This window comes from Euprymna scolopes, chromosome 26, assembly GCF_053919585.1.
Source record: "Euprymna scolopes isolate OS-2025 chromosome 26, ASM5391958v1, whole genome shotgun sequence".
Lineage (NCBI taxonomy): Eukaryota > Metazoa > Mollusca > Cephalopoda > Sepiida > Sepiolidae > Euprymna > Euprymna scolopes.
Genome location: NC_136507.1, coordinates 6,247,749 through 6,264,580, shown reverse-complemented (window position 1 = coordinate 6,264,580; position 16,832 = coordinate 6,247,749).

The following is a 16,832-nucleotide window of genomic DNA, read 5'->3' as shown; positions in this document are numbered from 1 at the left end:
AGAAATTTTTATTGCATCATTTTCTGTATCAAAATCTGTGTTGTATAAGAAAAGTAGGAAAGTCATAAAAAAGTTTGACTTCACAACCAGAATTTGCATAAAATTCAACATGTCAAGAATTTCTAAGAGAACATGCATTCTAAAAGTTTTTAATTGAAAAAAAATTACCAATAAACAATAGAAATTGCCTTTTAGTAGATTTAGAATATTAATCATCGAGAAAGATTTGTTCACCATTGAGATCACATATGTTTTATCGTATAATTTAATAAACCCTTAACACCTTTCAAAATTCTTTTGTTATTATATATCACTTTTTCCATAACAAAATCTGTGGTGCATTAAAAAATGGTGCTTATGCACTTTTTAAATCACGCTATTTTTCAAATTGTATTTTTAGCTTAATTTGAAGTTTTACGATATGCTATTTTTTATTATTAAATTGTTAGGTGAAAGTACACATTAGTTACAAAACATCCTCCTCTCTACATGTTAAGAATGGCTTCCGAAATAACGTTATTATTTCAGCATGGTTCAAAAAGTGCACAAGTACCAAAAAACAAATGAAGAAAATTCAGTTTCATCAACAGAATTTTTTTTTTACTTTTTGACCATGGCCTTTAAGTAAATATAAATCAGCATCAAAATAGCTTTGCAAATGTTTTATATGAAGTCGCAGGTACTAGGTTCCGCCATTTTGAATTTGCCCACTGCTTTAAAACGCTTGTAACGATAGTTCTAGTGAAAGACTAAACACGAAATTTAGAATATATATTGTTATAAGATAGACAAATCTTCTGTCAAAATTTAAAAGAAATTGAAAGAACGGTTTTTGAGATAATTCAAGTTAAAACTTAAGGTCAATGTCAACGTTTTTAATTTGAACCTGAAAAAGAAATTCCGATATAAAATTATAGATCAATCCAAGTACTTCAAAATGATATACGAATGAACTTTGTAGGCCCATAAACAACAGAAATGTCGTCTTTTAAAGTTGGTCACTTCTTCATAAAAATTCACATTTTTGTAAAAGGTCAAGGTCATATTGTGTTATTCAATTCCTTTCATGGAGATCTATAAGTGTAGCAAATTTGAAAAAAAATCCGTATTGGACATGGTTTGCGCCCCCCCCCCAAAAAAAATGTCGATTTGACATGGAATGAGCCACATATATATATATATATATATATATATATATATATATATATATATATATATATATATATATATTATTCCATTTCTGTATTGTTAGTCATTCTTCCTACAACCATTTGAAACATTCATATGCAAATGAAACGTGTTCACAGAGATAAGCAGGCAAAGTAACAAACAGATGTTCACTAGTAAATAAATATATAACTGGATCTAATCTGATATAAAATGAAATTTGGACATCCATTGATATGTTTTAAAAAGAATATATCTTCCCGTTACCAAGAGAAAACAGTCTACCTAAATTAAAAAAAAATTTTAAATAAATTTATTCTTTGTTTTGTTGTTGCTTTTGTCGTAAAACTTGATATTTATTTCGGTTTTAATTTCGTTTGAAAAACAACAAATTATCGATTTGTTGATTCGACTTTTGAGTTAAGAATGTCATTTGTTTTTCAATTACGATCGCCTTTCGGCAAAAGTCAGTAAACAAAAAAAAACGATAATTTTCGTGATTATGACGCTTAATTTCTTCATTTGCTAACGTAAACGATTTCATTTATTGTCGTTTCCACACGACTTTTTTTTATCAAAAACAACTTTTATTAAAAAAAAAAAACATGAAGTAATACAGTGTTTTATTATATTCATGTGAATTCAAAAGCAAATTTAAAGTTCAGTTTCTAAGAAAACCATAAAAGCGACACCTTTCTTTTAAACTAACATTGGTTTTTCTATCATCATTACAAATAATAAATCTTTTCATACAATAAAAGAATTTCTTTCAATTCGTTCTGCTTTGTTAAATTGTTCGATTTTTAATGTAATCATTTTTAATGCAATCATTTTTAATGCAATCATTTTTTATGTAATCATTTTTTATGTAATCATTTTTTATGTAATCATTTTTATGTAATCATTTTTAATGCAATCATTTTTAGTGCAATCATTTTTATGTAATCATTTTTTATGTAATCATTTTTATGTAATCATTTTTATGTAATCATTTTTAATGTAATCATTTTTAGTGCAATCATTTTTAATGCAATCATTTTTAATGTAATCATTTTTTATGTAATCATTTTAATGCAATCATTTTTATGCAATCATTTTTAATGTAATCATTTTTTATGTAATCATTTTTAATGTAATCATTTTTAATGCAATCATTTTTAATGTAATCACTTTTAATGCAATCATTTTTAATGTAATCATTTTTAAGCGATTAATCTAATGTATTACGTTTTACTTTGTATAATTTTCATTTAATTTACTATATTTATATATTACTGTCTTTGATTCGTATTTCGCTGCGATTAATAAACACAAACACGCACACACACATAAATATATCCATCTTGTCCTGAGGCAGTTTAGAAAAGTAAATGTTAGCGACATAAGGAAATATGTCGTTGCCGAATAAAACGCCTTGGCTCCATGTTTACGTTGACAGTGAATGTATCACAATGAGCATTTGCAAGTGGAATCGAAAGCGTTCTACCAACTTTATATAATATCAATCTGGAATTGATATTATATAAAATTGATCTATTTTATTTGCGATATTTTTTAATCAATCCGGAATTGATATTATATAAAATTGATCTATTTTATTTGCGATATTTTTTAATCAATCTGGAATTGATATCGTCAGTTGGTTGTCTGTTTTTGACCTAGAAACACCACCTTCACAAATTCCTATGCGTTCGTCTTCCTTCCTCATAAACCCACAAAATATATCATTTTGATTTATCAGTGTGTCGTCAGCAGAAATACCATATCTAAACATAGACTTTGACCATTATCTTCTCCTGTTTGATACTATTGCTCATCTCGCTAACATGGGAATATATCGCCTGAAGCATCCCTACGGGGATGTCGACAGCTTCGATTCAGGCAACATTTATTGCAAAATTCCAGTCGAGAATTTTTTTTTCTTCGTAAATTAACAGTAGTGGCGTGTATATTGCTTATATATATATATATATATATATATATATATATATATATATATATATATATATATATATATATATATATATATATGTTGATAGCTTAATCAGTCATTGATCTATTTTATTTGCCATATTTTTTTAATGAAATACACTCTGCCTAAATATAAGTTGGGTATAATTTTCTCTTCACCAACGTGTGATACCCCCAGGTGAAGAGTAACATACATATTTTTAATATCATAATCCAGAGACATGTGTTTTGTCAACATACGACTTATCGGCGTGACTAGGCCTATCGAAATTCAAAACCAAGATGCCAATCTCGTCTATTACTGATATATGCTTATTTTGCTAGTGATACTTTTAAATTAATATCATTTTACTTAAATGCTAATTGAAAATAACTTTCTCTTCATTAATTTCCATGTATTTGTGGATGATTATATTTAAAAATATGTCAATTTCAATCTGAAGGCTTCATATTAGTGAATGGAAATTACTCCAAACTAACATTTAAGTGGAGTGATTTTCGTTCAAACTCGATATGAATACATATGTGTATGGTTATTGTGTGGACGTGTTATGTTGCATTATATTTATAGTTGTGCATATGTAAATGGTAGTTTAAGTGTGCGTATGTATAGTTACACACGCACATTATATCATTCATCGTATAAACGAATATTGTGTCCGTCTATACGTCTCTTTTCTTTCTCTCTCTCTCTCTCTCTCTCTCTCTCTCTCTCCGTGTTTATCTTTCTTTTCTCTTCTTGATTCTATTTTCTTTGATTCCAAGACTCGTAATATTCTGTCTCTGATCAAAATTTTATGACCAAGTGTTTACTTCCTTTCCAATCGCAGAATCGATACATTGCAACACAAAACATAAAAGAACATTTTGAAAATTCACATGCTAAAAGCTGGAAAATTCCAAGACGCTTTTTTTTCTGGCGATCGGTTGATAGGATTGCAAATGTTGGTCCTAGCAACACGGATTTTATAGCGTTTGTCCGATTATGATCTCTCTCTCTCTCTCTCTCTCTCTCTCTCTCTCTCTCTCTCTCTCTCTCTCTCACTTTATTGATAACTGTTTACTCTCCTTTGGTTCTTGAAATCCTGGTGCTGCACTTTTGTTCCCTCTCCTGCGGCTTAAAACCCACTCATTCATAACCTAAAGAAATATTTATTGCCTAAGGCGCATATGTGCGGGTAGACGTGTTCTAAACTTCATATTAAAATTTCCCAGAAGAAGTACTGATATGCGTTTGAACTAAACACATTTATTTTTCGTTGCACAAAACCTGATAAAAATGTTAAGATTAAAGTCGTATTCATCAAAAACTTTGCATGAAACGTGAATGAAAATTCAGTTTCATTGAAGATACGAGATGTGCTTAAAATGTATCCGGACTAAATATCTATTTTCCATCATAATAAATGAAACACTCCCTATCTTAGAAGGGATCAAATATTGTGTTTCTTATTTTTTTTTTTTTTTTTAGATGAGGATTGATAATTTGAATTATTTTGTCTTCTGTTTTCATCTTGAATGCTACTCTCACAACGTTTTAGCCGAGTTAACCTCCGACTTTCTTCAGGTGCTTCTTTGTCGAACTCAGGAAGCTTTCTGTCAAACTCGAGACTGTACCAAATTTCGAAGGGATCCTCCGTGAATTAAATAAAGGATTCCGTTCGAAATTCCGTGCGAATTCGTCGAGTTCGGCAAGATGCATTTGAAGAAGGTTAAAGATTACATCAGCTGAAACGTTGTAAAAATAACACTGAAGATGAGAACAGTAGTCAAAATTATTCAAATAATCTAAATGGGATCGAATAGTATTCGACTCGAATTACAAAAACGCATTTCTAATCAAGTTCCAAACTTGACCTAATTTCTATTTAAGGCGTTTGTTGTAATTGCACTTCTCGTCATCGTAATTCCTATTACAAATTATCATTAATAGTAGCATAATTATTGTAATAATTATTATTTTCTCAAAGTTTCTAGGGATAATCTTGTTATAAGAAACGAATTTTGAGCATAGTTGTTAAAATCACCGCATGTTGGTGTGTGGTTAATAATAACAAAAGGGGCGCAATAATGCAAATTCAAGAGATTATCACGTCGCTAATTTGCTTTAAACGAGGCTCGATTCAAAACTGCCGTAACTTGGAATCTATCACCATACTTTCCCTTAAACACGTCTGTTGGACTTTTATTAAGTATAATACTTAATAGTTTGTTTTTTTTTAATGGAGAGTAGAAAACGCATTGTGGATGCGTTATCGGCAGCTCCTGTAACTCTCGCTTCTTCTTATTTGTCCCTCAGTCCTCATTTTTTAATGAGTGATTTTTCTGACAAAGGGAGAAGAAAAAGCTATTTTCTAGGTTGGCAGTATTTTGTGCGAACAGTTGGCTGAGATGGCGGAAATTTTCTGTTTCTATGTCTATCATTGTAGCCATGTCACTAGTAAGGGTGCTGGAGGTAAACGTTTTGTCTGGGCTGACGTTATCCGCCTGATAGTCAGGGACCCGAACCTTGAATTAACCACTAAGGAGGCTGTCCTATCAGCAGGTGCAAAGTACTGGGGCTGCTGTATTGCCATTTGGTGAATGGATTCTGGACCATGCAGTAGCTTCTGGTGGGGCCTCTCGATGCCATACTAGTGGGTAATTGTTACGGCTTTACCTTATCATTAGCTACAAATAAAAAAAATTCTTCGTTTCTTTTTCTCTCTTAATTTCGCCTCTCTGTCCTGCTCTAAGTAAATCTGACGACCTAGTCCACAAATTTCAAAATTTCATCATGACAAGTTTCAAGAAAAAATACACGATTAAACCCGGTTCTCCAACTTCCAACGTAGACCCCTACTACCATGTCTCCTTCTCCAACATCAGGGGTCTACGTTCTAACCTTCCAGAGGTTGAACCCCAATTACAGGAGACTAAACCAGACCTTTTATTTTTAAGTGAAACTGGCATTGGACAGGCTATTTCCCTAGAAGAGTTCGCAATTAAAGGATACTCTAACTAAACCTCTAAATCTGACCCCCAAGATCGCCATGGGCATGGAATATGTGCCTATATTAAAGATAGCTTTCCATGTGGTAGGGACATCTCCAGGGAAGATCCTAACTTACCCTATATGTGCTTCCGGGTTGCTTTAGCTCACACTACGGCATTTTTGTTTACTCTCTATCGCCCCCACAACAGCGGAGTTACTATCTTTAAAAGCATATCTGAGAAAATTGACCAAGTCCTATCTGCTTATCCTTCAGCTAACATTCACGTATGTGGAGATTTCAATGTTCACAACGTCGAATGATTGACCCACTCAAACAAGACTGATGATGAGGGGAGGTTCTGTCATGATTTCTCCATTGCCTATGACCTCACTCAGATTGTTCAGGAACCCACCCGTGTGCCCGACAATGACGGCCAGTATGCGAGCCTACTAGACCTTTTTCTCACAACTTGCCCTGAACTATGTTCAGTTTCTGTTCTGTCGCCTCTTGGATCTTTCGACCACTCTGTTGTATCAATTAAGATAAAAATGAAATGTAATAAGTCCCCAGACGTACTTCTACATCGTACAGTATATCGATACACTAAGGCTGACTGGGATAGCTTCCGTACATTTATAACTGATCTACCTCTGTATCCCATATTTAAAAAGGATGTGTCCTCTATAGTATTAGACCTGACGGAATGGTTAATTGTAGGTATTGATCGTTTCATACCCTCGAAAAAGTTTCAGCAAAAACCTAACAGCCAGCCATGGTTCTCTCCAGAATGTGCTGCTGCCATTGCGCACAGCAATCACTTTTTCCACTGTTTCCAACGTAATAGATGTATGGAAACTAAAGCCGCTTTCAGGACTGCCAGCAACCATTGTAAGAAAGTAATAAAGAGCGCAAGATGGTTGTATGCTCAATCTGTTAAGTCCAAAGTAGCTGAGCAGCGGCTTGGTTCCCACCAGTTTTGGCAAATAGCAAACAGAATTCTGAACAGAAATGTGCGCTCCATTCCAACTATCATCAATGGACCTGAGGTAATCTCGTCAGCATCAGACAAAGCCAAACTCTTTGTCAAGAACTTTACAGCTAATTCTACCTTTTGCGATCAAGGCTGCCAACCCCCAATATTTCCTCCTGTATCTGAAAACACACTATGTAATATACGTATATCTGTACGTGATGTTGCCAAGCTAATCAAAAACCTTGATTCCAGTAAAGCAACTGGCCCTGACGGTATTCCAATTATAGTACTCAAAAAACTTCAACCTGAACTAGCGCCCATACTTACAAAACTATTTAAACGTTGTCTTAAGGAGAATAGTTTCCCATCTCCCTGGAAAATTTCATCTGTATGCCCTGTATTTAAGAATTCAGGTGATCGTTCATCCCCCTCTCAGTACAGGCCAATAAGTCTCCTGTGCGTCATGAGTAAGTTGCTGGAATCTGTGTTAAATACAGAAGTAATCAACCATCTCAACAAAAATAACCTTCTTAGTGACACTCAATATGGTTTCCGTTCTGCTAGATCTACAGCAGATGTGCTTACAGTTATATCTCATAGGATTAGCAAATCTCTCGACGGAAGCAACCTTTCTAGGGCAATTGCTCTTGACATATCTAAGGCCTTTGATAGGGTATGGCATAAAGGTTTACTTCATAAGATCTCTAGCTATGGTATAGCTGGAAATGTCTTCTCAATTATTAAATCATTTCTTTCTGATAGGTTCATAAGAGTAGTAGTTGAGGGGCAAAAATCAGAAGCCCACAGTATTAATGCCGGTGTCCCTCAGGGGTCCATCCTGGGCCCAACTCTTTTCCTGATCTACATTAATGATCTTCCAAATCACATCCTTACATCATTTGTAGACATTTATGCTGACGACACTACCATTTGTGGTAGCACATCTAAGACAGTAAACGACCAAGTTCTCTCCAATTCTCTCTCCTCTGATCTTGAGCATGTAGTACAATGGGGAAAGGAGTGGCTGGTTACTTTTAATGCATCTAAAACCAAGCTTCTCTCTTTACATCATCAACATTCTGATCCACATCTGGCATCAATTGAAATGAATGGCTCTCGTCTTCAGGAGGCTTCAAGTTTTGACAAGCTTCTGGGCTTGACCATTACTCCTGATCTTAAATGGAACACGTACATCAAATCTGTTGCCAAGGCCGCTGGAAAAATGGTGGGATCTTTCTATCGATCCAGTAGATATCTCACTGCTGATGCAATTCTCTATCTATATAAGAGCCAGGTATGTCCAAGGATGGAATACTGTTGCCACATCTGGGCAGGAGCTGCTAGAAAGGACTTGGCCTGCCTTGATAGAGTTCAAAATAGACTTCGTAGCCTCGTAGATGTCCTTTTCTCTTCCTTGCAACCTCTATCTCACAGAAGAAATGTTGCGAGTTTGTCTCTGATGTATCGTTATTTTCATGGAAAGTGTTCGACTGAGCTTCAATCTATGGTCCCCCCTCGCAAAACTTTCACAAGAAACAGTCGTCTAGCTGTAAACACTATCAATAATTTCCCCCACTCTTTATCTGTGCCTAAACCTAAACGTAGATTCCATGAACAAAGCTTTTTTATTAGAACTGCACGCCTGTGGAATTGTCTTTCGTTTTCCTGCTTTCCGGCTGACTACAATATGGTTGTCTTCAAGTCTAACGTAAATAAGTTCTTGATGAGCCGTTCCACTTAAGTTATCAAATTTTACAAATTTTCATTACTAATGATTATTATATTGTCCAATTTCTACTGTACACTCTTTAACCCTTATCCTTGAGTGGCCTCTTGGCCTTGATAATGAGTTGATACCTATGAAAAAAAAAAGAAAAAGTCCAATGTGAACAAGTTCTAATTGAATCGTCCCCCTAAGTAATCCAAGTTTCAAAATTCCCACTGTTTACTATGCTAAAATCACAATGACTAATGCATACCTATTAACCCTTATCCTCGAGTGGCCTCTGGGCCTTGATAAGTGGTGACACCTTTGTAAAAAAAACTGGCAAAACGGTTTCAATCTAAAGTGGTAAGATATAATAACTAGGGCGAGGACAACAACATATTCTTTTCATTGTTTTGACTCTCGAGTATATATCCGACACAGACACAATCAACCGAAAACCACATCACTCTACATAAAAAACATATAAGATATCAATGGGTATATACCTGAGAATCAAAACAAGGAAAAGAATATGCTGTTGTTATAGTACCAATAATAATAGGTCCTTGATATGCCCTTAAACTATATCAGATGGTGAGGCGTCAGCTTGCGGGCTTTGGGGAGTGTGGAGCCACTCTTTAATTGCCATTGCTCCCAGGTCCACTCTGACCCGGGCTGGTAGTACCTGTTAGGGTCCCAACTATGGGTTAAATAGAAACCGACTTAAAAAAAAATAGAAATATACTCTATTAAAAAATTGTTCTTCAAAATCACTGGATTCAGCATTAAATAACCTGAAAAAGGTTTATTATGCCGTAAAACAAAAATAACCAACCAACCACCCAAACACACAAGATAAGATAATAATATATACATAATAAGATATGTATACATATACATAATATACAATATATATATAAAAGTGGAAGTGTCTGTCTGTCTGTCTGTCTGTGTACATTTCCCTACGCAATAACTCTGTCAATTTTTAGTCTACAGACTCAAAATTTGATATACAGGGTACTGAGATTGAGAAAATCTTTGTAATCGGGTTTTGGCCAGAGATTTGGCTGTTAAGGAGTAAAAGTTCAATGATTTGACCTTTGACAACTCTACCAAACTCCTCCGCCAATTTGGAGTTTAAACACTTGAAATCTTAGATATAGGTTCCTTGGACATAGATCTAACTTAATAATCTGATTTGAGCCCAAAACAATCAATGTTAAGGGGTCATAATAGAGGTCAAAGTTTTGAAAAAATTTGACCTCTGTGTCTCTACCAAATTACTTAGACACTTTCTGGTCTAAACATTTGAAATTTTACATAAAGTGTATTCAGAGATAGGGCAAGCTTTTTAATCGGTTTGGGTCGAAAATTTGAGCTACAAATATATAAATCTATGTATGTAACTTCGCATGTCTGCCTTAAACTTTCGATAGAGGTGACGGATTTTCACAAGATTTTTTTTTTTTTTTGCTCAACACACACCTCCAAACACCCGGGCAACGCCGGACACCCATGCTAGTAGTATATAACGACAATACAATAGTATATAACGATATACAAAAATTCTTGGATAGCGAGTTGTCACAACCTATTCAAAAAAAGATAGTTAATTTAAATACTTTGATGGTGTATTTTTAATGACGAATAGGACTCTTTGGTTATTTTTATTGCTAATTTTTTAAGTAAAGCCACACTTATTGAAAGGCAGATATTATATGCCATTTATTATCTATCAGATTCTATTTATATTAACTATTTTGTCTGAGATACCGGAAATAGCACTTGGCGAGAATAAATAAGACCGACTGGACACATATACGCCGAACAATAAAAAATGATTGACACAGAGACATATCTGATCCAAAAAAATAAATATCTGATAATTTGATACAAAAACATCTCGGCAGAGGAAAATGCGCATATCGCTAAATAAACAAGAAAAGTCATGCAGCAATATCTAGTGAAGAGGAGTCATGTTTACATTGACGGCGAAGGCGAAATTCCAGAATAAGGTTAACAAGTGAATACGTGGTGTCTAAAACTGTTATATAAACTAGCTCAAATTGAAATCGAACAGAGTCTGCTACTCAGTGAATTCAAGAGATCAACTTCTATTAATTTTCACCCTGTTCTCACCGTAATCGAATAATAAATATATCATATTTTTGTACGTCATTCTTTTAAGTATAGCAGTGATACAATATTTACACTTGACACACCTAAAAAATGTGTCAGTGTAAAGACTTTTCTTGTATTTCTTTTATCAAGCAATTTTTAAGATTTGTCTTCCTTGGTGTTTATAAAGTCGTTAAAACTATTTTTTTCGTTTCAGTTAACGTTGCGGCATATCAACCCTTTTTGGTTTTACAACAAATAAGAATTGGAGTTTTACATTTTTTGACCCCTATGGTCTTGTGGCACAATGAATAAAGGAGCTCTCAAGTTCCCTACGTTTTGAAACCTTGCGCCAGACTTGTCGTATACTCGTTGGGAGACAAGTAAAATCAAGTAGGTGCCGTTTTTATTTCAAAATGTCAGCGCATATCAACGTGTCTCAGATTAACAGAAAGTGACGGCTGCCGAGCTAAATTGTTTATGTAGCCGGGTGGAAAATGGACAAAAGTTAAATCTGCATATTGATATGTTAAACAATAATAATATTTCAGTGTCTTTGTTTTAACGTGTATGCATCTCTCTCTCTTTCGTTTTTCTCTATTTCTCTCTCTTTTATTCTCTTTCTCTCTTTTTCCATCACTCTCCCTCTTTTCCTCTTAAAAAGAGAGAAGAATTGTATTATAGTGAATGCAATTGAAGCTTGAACTCCGTCTACAACAGACGTAAAAAGTACAGAACGCAATTGGCGATACACGCGTCGGATTGAGTTAAAAATGCTGCTTTTAATTGTTAGACAATTCTATCATCGTTCGCCATTACGTCCATTAAGCCAATAAAACCCTGCCCGTAATGATGCCAAAAAGACCTGGCGACAAAACCCACAGATTTAGCTAACCCCAATAAACACTTGATGTAATGAGCGTGTACATCATAAATGTTCATATCGTTTATTTCCCCGACAAAGTAACTCTCCCTGGCAAACGATTGTGTTACAGTTTATTTGTTCGAGTAACTGTAAAGTAAGTGCATGTGCGAGTACCTTTTCACTGCCTCTTCTTCTCTTCCGCGCTCGTATATCGGTCGTGTTGACTTGTGACTTCACAATTGTTCTTTTCTCTCTCTAAATGGAAGCCTTTCATAACACAGTAGCAATAAACGCATGTTTTCTTCTGTTTTTTTTTAATATAGTTGAGTTTATTCGATCTCCGCAAGCCAGTCTGGAGACGCATCGCAAAATCCTACGCTAGCCCTTCGTTTTGTCCGGATTTGAATTCACTGCTACATCTCCAACTACGTGTCTACTCTCTAGTATGCAAGAACAAACTCCTCCCAAATATCCTCTTTCTCTCGTTCCCACGAATGAAACCTCGGTGCATGTGTCTGCCCACCCCGTTTATCTCTTTGACCTGACCCCGTAACCCTGTCACATCAGCCGTGGGCGGCTGTGTTCAATGGGTTTGAACTCAAAGATTCTCAAACTAGAATAATGGAGCCCGTTCTAAATCTATACATGTGTACTAACAAAAACCACTAGTCTGCTAACATATGGTTCCATTATATAACATTCCAACAATTAGGTACGTGTATATGTTTATATGTTTTCGTAGTATAGGATTCACTCATAAACTAATTAACCGATCATTATAAATTTTCGAACAGCTGTTAAGCGTAATTGGCTTAATGTAGAATATTTTTAATTGAATTTTTAGCTCTATGAAAAGGGGGGTAAAGGAGGAAGGGAACTTTTATAAATATTAAAATAGTTTCAAGTTTTGTAAAAATTTAATATGTATTAAACGTCCATCCATGTAATAAAATTGAACGTTCGTATGTCTAGTTCGCGTCAATAATAATCACGCATTCAAATTTAATTGCATGGGTAAAAATGATTAGTTTACTCTTTTATCGATTAGTTTTGTATTCTTTTCTCATCAACGGAAAGAAAAAAAAGGGGGGGTATTTCCTTTTTCTCTTTGATCAGTTAACTTTCGATGATTTCATGGAATTAAGAGTTAAATTCCGAAGCGATAGCAAATTAATAAATATTCGCCAAATTTCAGTTTCTCAGAACTTACCATTTTAAAAAAAGCACAACTTAAAAATTTGAATATTTCAGATTTTCATCAAATTTTATTCATATTCATTAGACATCAATTAAGCCAGATTCACTGAAATTCGATGTCTTCTTAAAGTTTTAAGGTCTTAAATTTTAAACATTCTTTAGAATCAGTATAATTTTTCATTTTTAATAATGTAATAATTTTTAATAATGTAATAATTTTTTTTAATTAAAATTGAAATGACGGCTTGCTATCAAAATATGTTAATTTTAATTAATTTTGCTATCAAAATATGTTAATTTTAATTAATTTTGCTGTCAAAATATGTTAATTTTAATTAATTTTGCTATCAAAATATGTTCATATTAATCTTCGTAAGAAAATAGAAAAAATAATGTAAAACTGTTCTGTTAGAAAGACTAATTTTACCCGAGTTTTCTTCTAATTTAATATATGCCTACTTGTGCTTTGCGCTTCGTTTTTATTTAGATTTTAGTGTTGCTACAAGCTTTCCTTTACTTGCTGTCTATTCAGCATGATCTCATATATTTTACCTCCATATATTTACTCTGTCTTACTTTTTTTGATCAGCAGCGGTAATTGATAGGAAAAAATGTTGTCTTCATTGGAATATACGTCATCGAATCTTCAACATCTTTATATTATTTTCCCCTCACTTGGGCATCGCCATCTTGGAATTAAGTGTCCAAATAATTTCATCGATTTTATGTCAGAAATTTAAGCTCTATATAATTATTTGGACAAATTAAATCCAACCAAAACAACGACAACAACACAGTTAAATTATATGCGTGCGTTACTGCGTGTGTGTGTGTGTTAGTGTGTGTGTGTGTGTGTGTGCGTGCGTGTGTGTGTGTGTGTGTGTGTGTGTGTGTGTGTGTGTGTGTGTGTGTGTGATTTAATAGGCGAAATGACAGTAAAGTAAAAAAAAATCATCATCCGGAAAAGCAGAAGAAATAGTTCAGCAAAATACCGGGACAGGTTTGGGATCCTCATTGATCCGCACTTAAGCAAACGACGTTATAAAAATAGAGAAATCGATAAAGTAAAGCTAAAAGTAAATAAAAATAAAATCCTCCAATGAAATAACAAATAACGAAAATTGAATGAAAGGCGTCAGATAAACGTATGTGAGTGAGAGGAAAGAAAGAAAGGAAGAAAAGAAAGAAGGAACAATAGATAAAGAGATAAAGAGAGGTGGAGAAACGGTAGTATTTTCTATCAATTTTTATATTTTTTAATTTTTTTTTTTACTTTCACATGTAACAAATTAGAATTTTACTGTTAACGTTAGAAAAGGTGACACGCAGCGTTTATCTCTTTCTATTTTCTATGTCATAATGGAACAGTTTCAATGTTATGAACAAAAAGAAATTTCTGTAAACAGCTAATTTGTTGACATCTATGGCAACACATCGGAAAGCAATGGGAAGGATCAGCTTGTTAATTGAACATTTATAAAAAATAATCTTCTCAGCTTCCATCATCAACGCCTGGATTCTTGTTTAACCCCTGCTGAAATGAATGGCTCTATCCTTGGGGAAGTCCCTTACTTTGATAAGCTCCTTTAAGCTTTCATTATACTTCAAATGGAATTCTTACAATCCATTCTAAAATCACTCCAGAAAGTATTTGATTCCTGTTGCAATCTTCTACCTATATAAGAGTCAGATATGTCCCAGGATGGAATGCTGCTGTCACATCAGGGGATGTACATTTAAACCCCCTCTCCGTTGCTTTGACAGAGTTTAAAATCAACTCCAAAATCTAGTGTGGGTGAGATATTCAGCTCCTTTCTCATAGAAAAACTCTCTCTCTCTCTCTCTCTCTCTCTCTCTCTCTCTCGATATATATATATATATATATATATATATATATATATATATATATATATATATATTAGTGATGGGATGATTCCAATATTTTCCCGATGCCGATACAATTACCGATTCGGATTCTTTATAAATCTCTAAATATTTAACTATAAAATTGTTATTCTGTCCCGATTACCGTAAAAACACATCTTAAATATGCCTATATTTTCTCAAACGTAAAAACACACTTGTGAGGGGGGTGATCTAGAGATTTTATTCTTACTGGAAGTTTAAAATCAATAAATATTTATTATTTTATTATTACTACAAGCAGTGAAAGACGTTTTATATAAAATAAATAAAATAAAATAGATAATTAAAGGAATCGGTTTTGGTATCGGCAAATAGGCCCAAATTTTCCCGATTCCGATACCCCAAAAAGCTCCGATTTTTCCGATTCCGATTAATCGTCTCAACACTAATATATATATATATATATATATATATATATATACTCTATTATTATTTCCATTTAATGTAGTCAACTGAGCTTTAATTCCTACTCCCTTCTCATAATACATTTACTGAAAGAACTCACCTTTATTATAACAAAAACCTCAAGTGCAATTTTTACAAATAAAGTTTATTCACAAGGGATTCCCGTTTGCAGAACACATTACCAAACAACTACTTCCTTTCAGATTACAACTTCAAGTCCAATGTCAACAGATTCATATGCAGAACTATTTTCATGGATGAACCAAACTTAGTCTTGGCAGTCATTCTATCTCATTAACCTTATCCTCGAGTAAAATCTTGCCTTGATAAGTACGGATTATTTGTTAAAAAAGATAGGCAATGTGTATTAAATAGGGAAATGCGACATCCATTCAAATTATTCTTCACAAAATGATTGTAATCGAAATAATTATGAAACAATATTTAGTATTCAATCCATTGTGAGGATCTTTTATTAATATTTGGCGCTGATATAAATTCAAGAGCAGCTGTTTGCAATATTAACAATGGTGTCGAAAAGAAGACGTCAAAGGTCGATAAGTGAATGTCGAGTCAGATTTTGACTGAAACGCGGCTTTGTTCGAATTGTGAGGGTTTCTACATTTCGAAGACGCTTTATTGATTTCATCTGGATTTAAGCATTCAGATTTATCATTATTACTAAGAATTCACACACAGGTCAACATCAGAGATTGATCAATGTTTATAACTTGTGGTGTTCTCTGGATTCTGAGTGACAACAAGTCTCCCCAGATTTCCAGTACTTCTTATTCATTTCAGTAGCAGTTGATTTCTCACTGATAACACGCGTTGCATTTGTCTGTAATGTGTCTGTAATTAGATCATCATAATTTCAAATATAAAAGAGGATAGGGATAGGGGCATTTAATAAATTAATTTTCATTCTTTCACAACAATAGAAATGGTGCTTCATACGAGCTATTCATATCGGAAAGTCAGCCTTGAGAAATAGATTTATATTGATGGCATTAAAAAAAATGAAGAATTTCTCCATAACTAACATGTTGGGGGAAAATTGGGTATAATTCTTAATGGAAATGTCTGGATGAATCCTGATCTGCCAGAAACAGAGATAAACTGCATATGAATGAAAAAAATGAAACGAGAAAAAAAAGAAAAACACTACTACTGTTACTACTATTATTATTGAAATAAAAAATTTTTTAAAAATGTTTTAGTGAAGATCAAAACGGAATTTAAATTTATAAAAAGAAAATAACTTTACGAATATTTCATTTGTAAGGGTAAAAATCATCCAAATAATGACAAATCAATCGATGTAAAATATATTAATTTTATTGATAACTAGCGGGGGTACCCGGCGTTGCCCGAGTGTTTGTTTCCGGGACGGGGGGGAGTTTTAAAAAATGTTATGGTAGGTAAGTAGGAAGGATCAAACCCGGAGTCATGAGTAAAAGTAGGAAAATAGAGTGTGAAAAAAAAAAAAAACATCTGCAACGTTAACAGTTCGGCCACCAAGAAAAG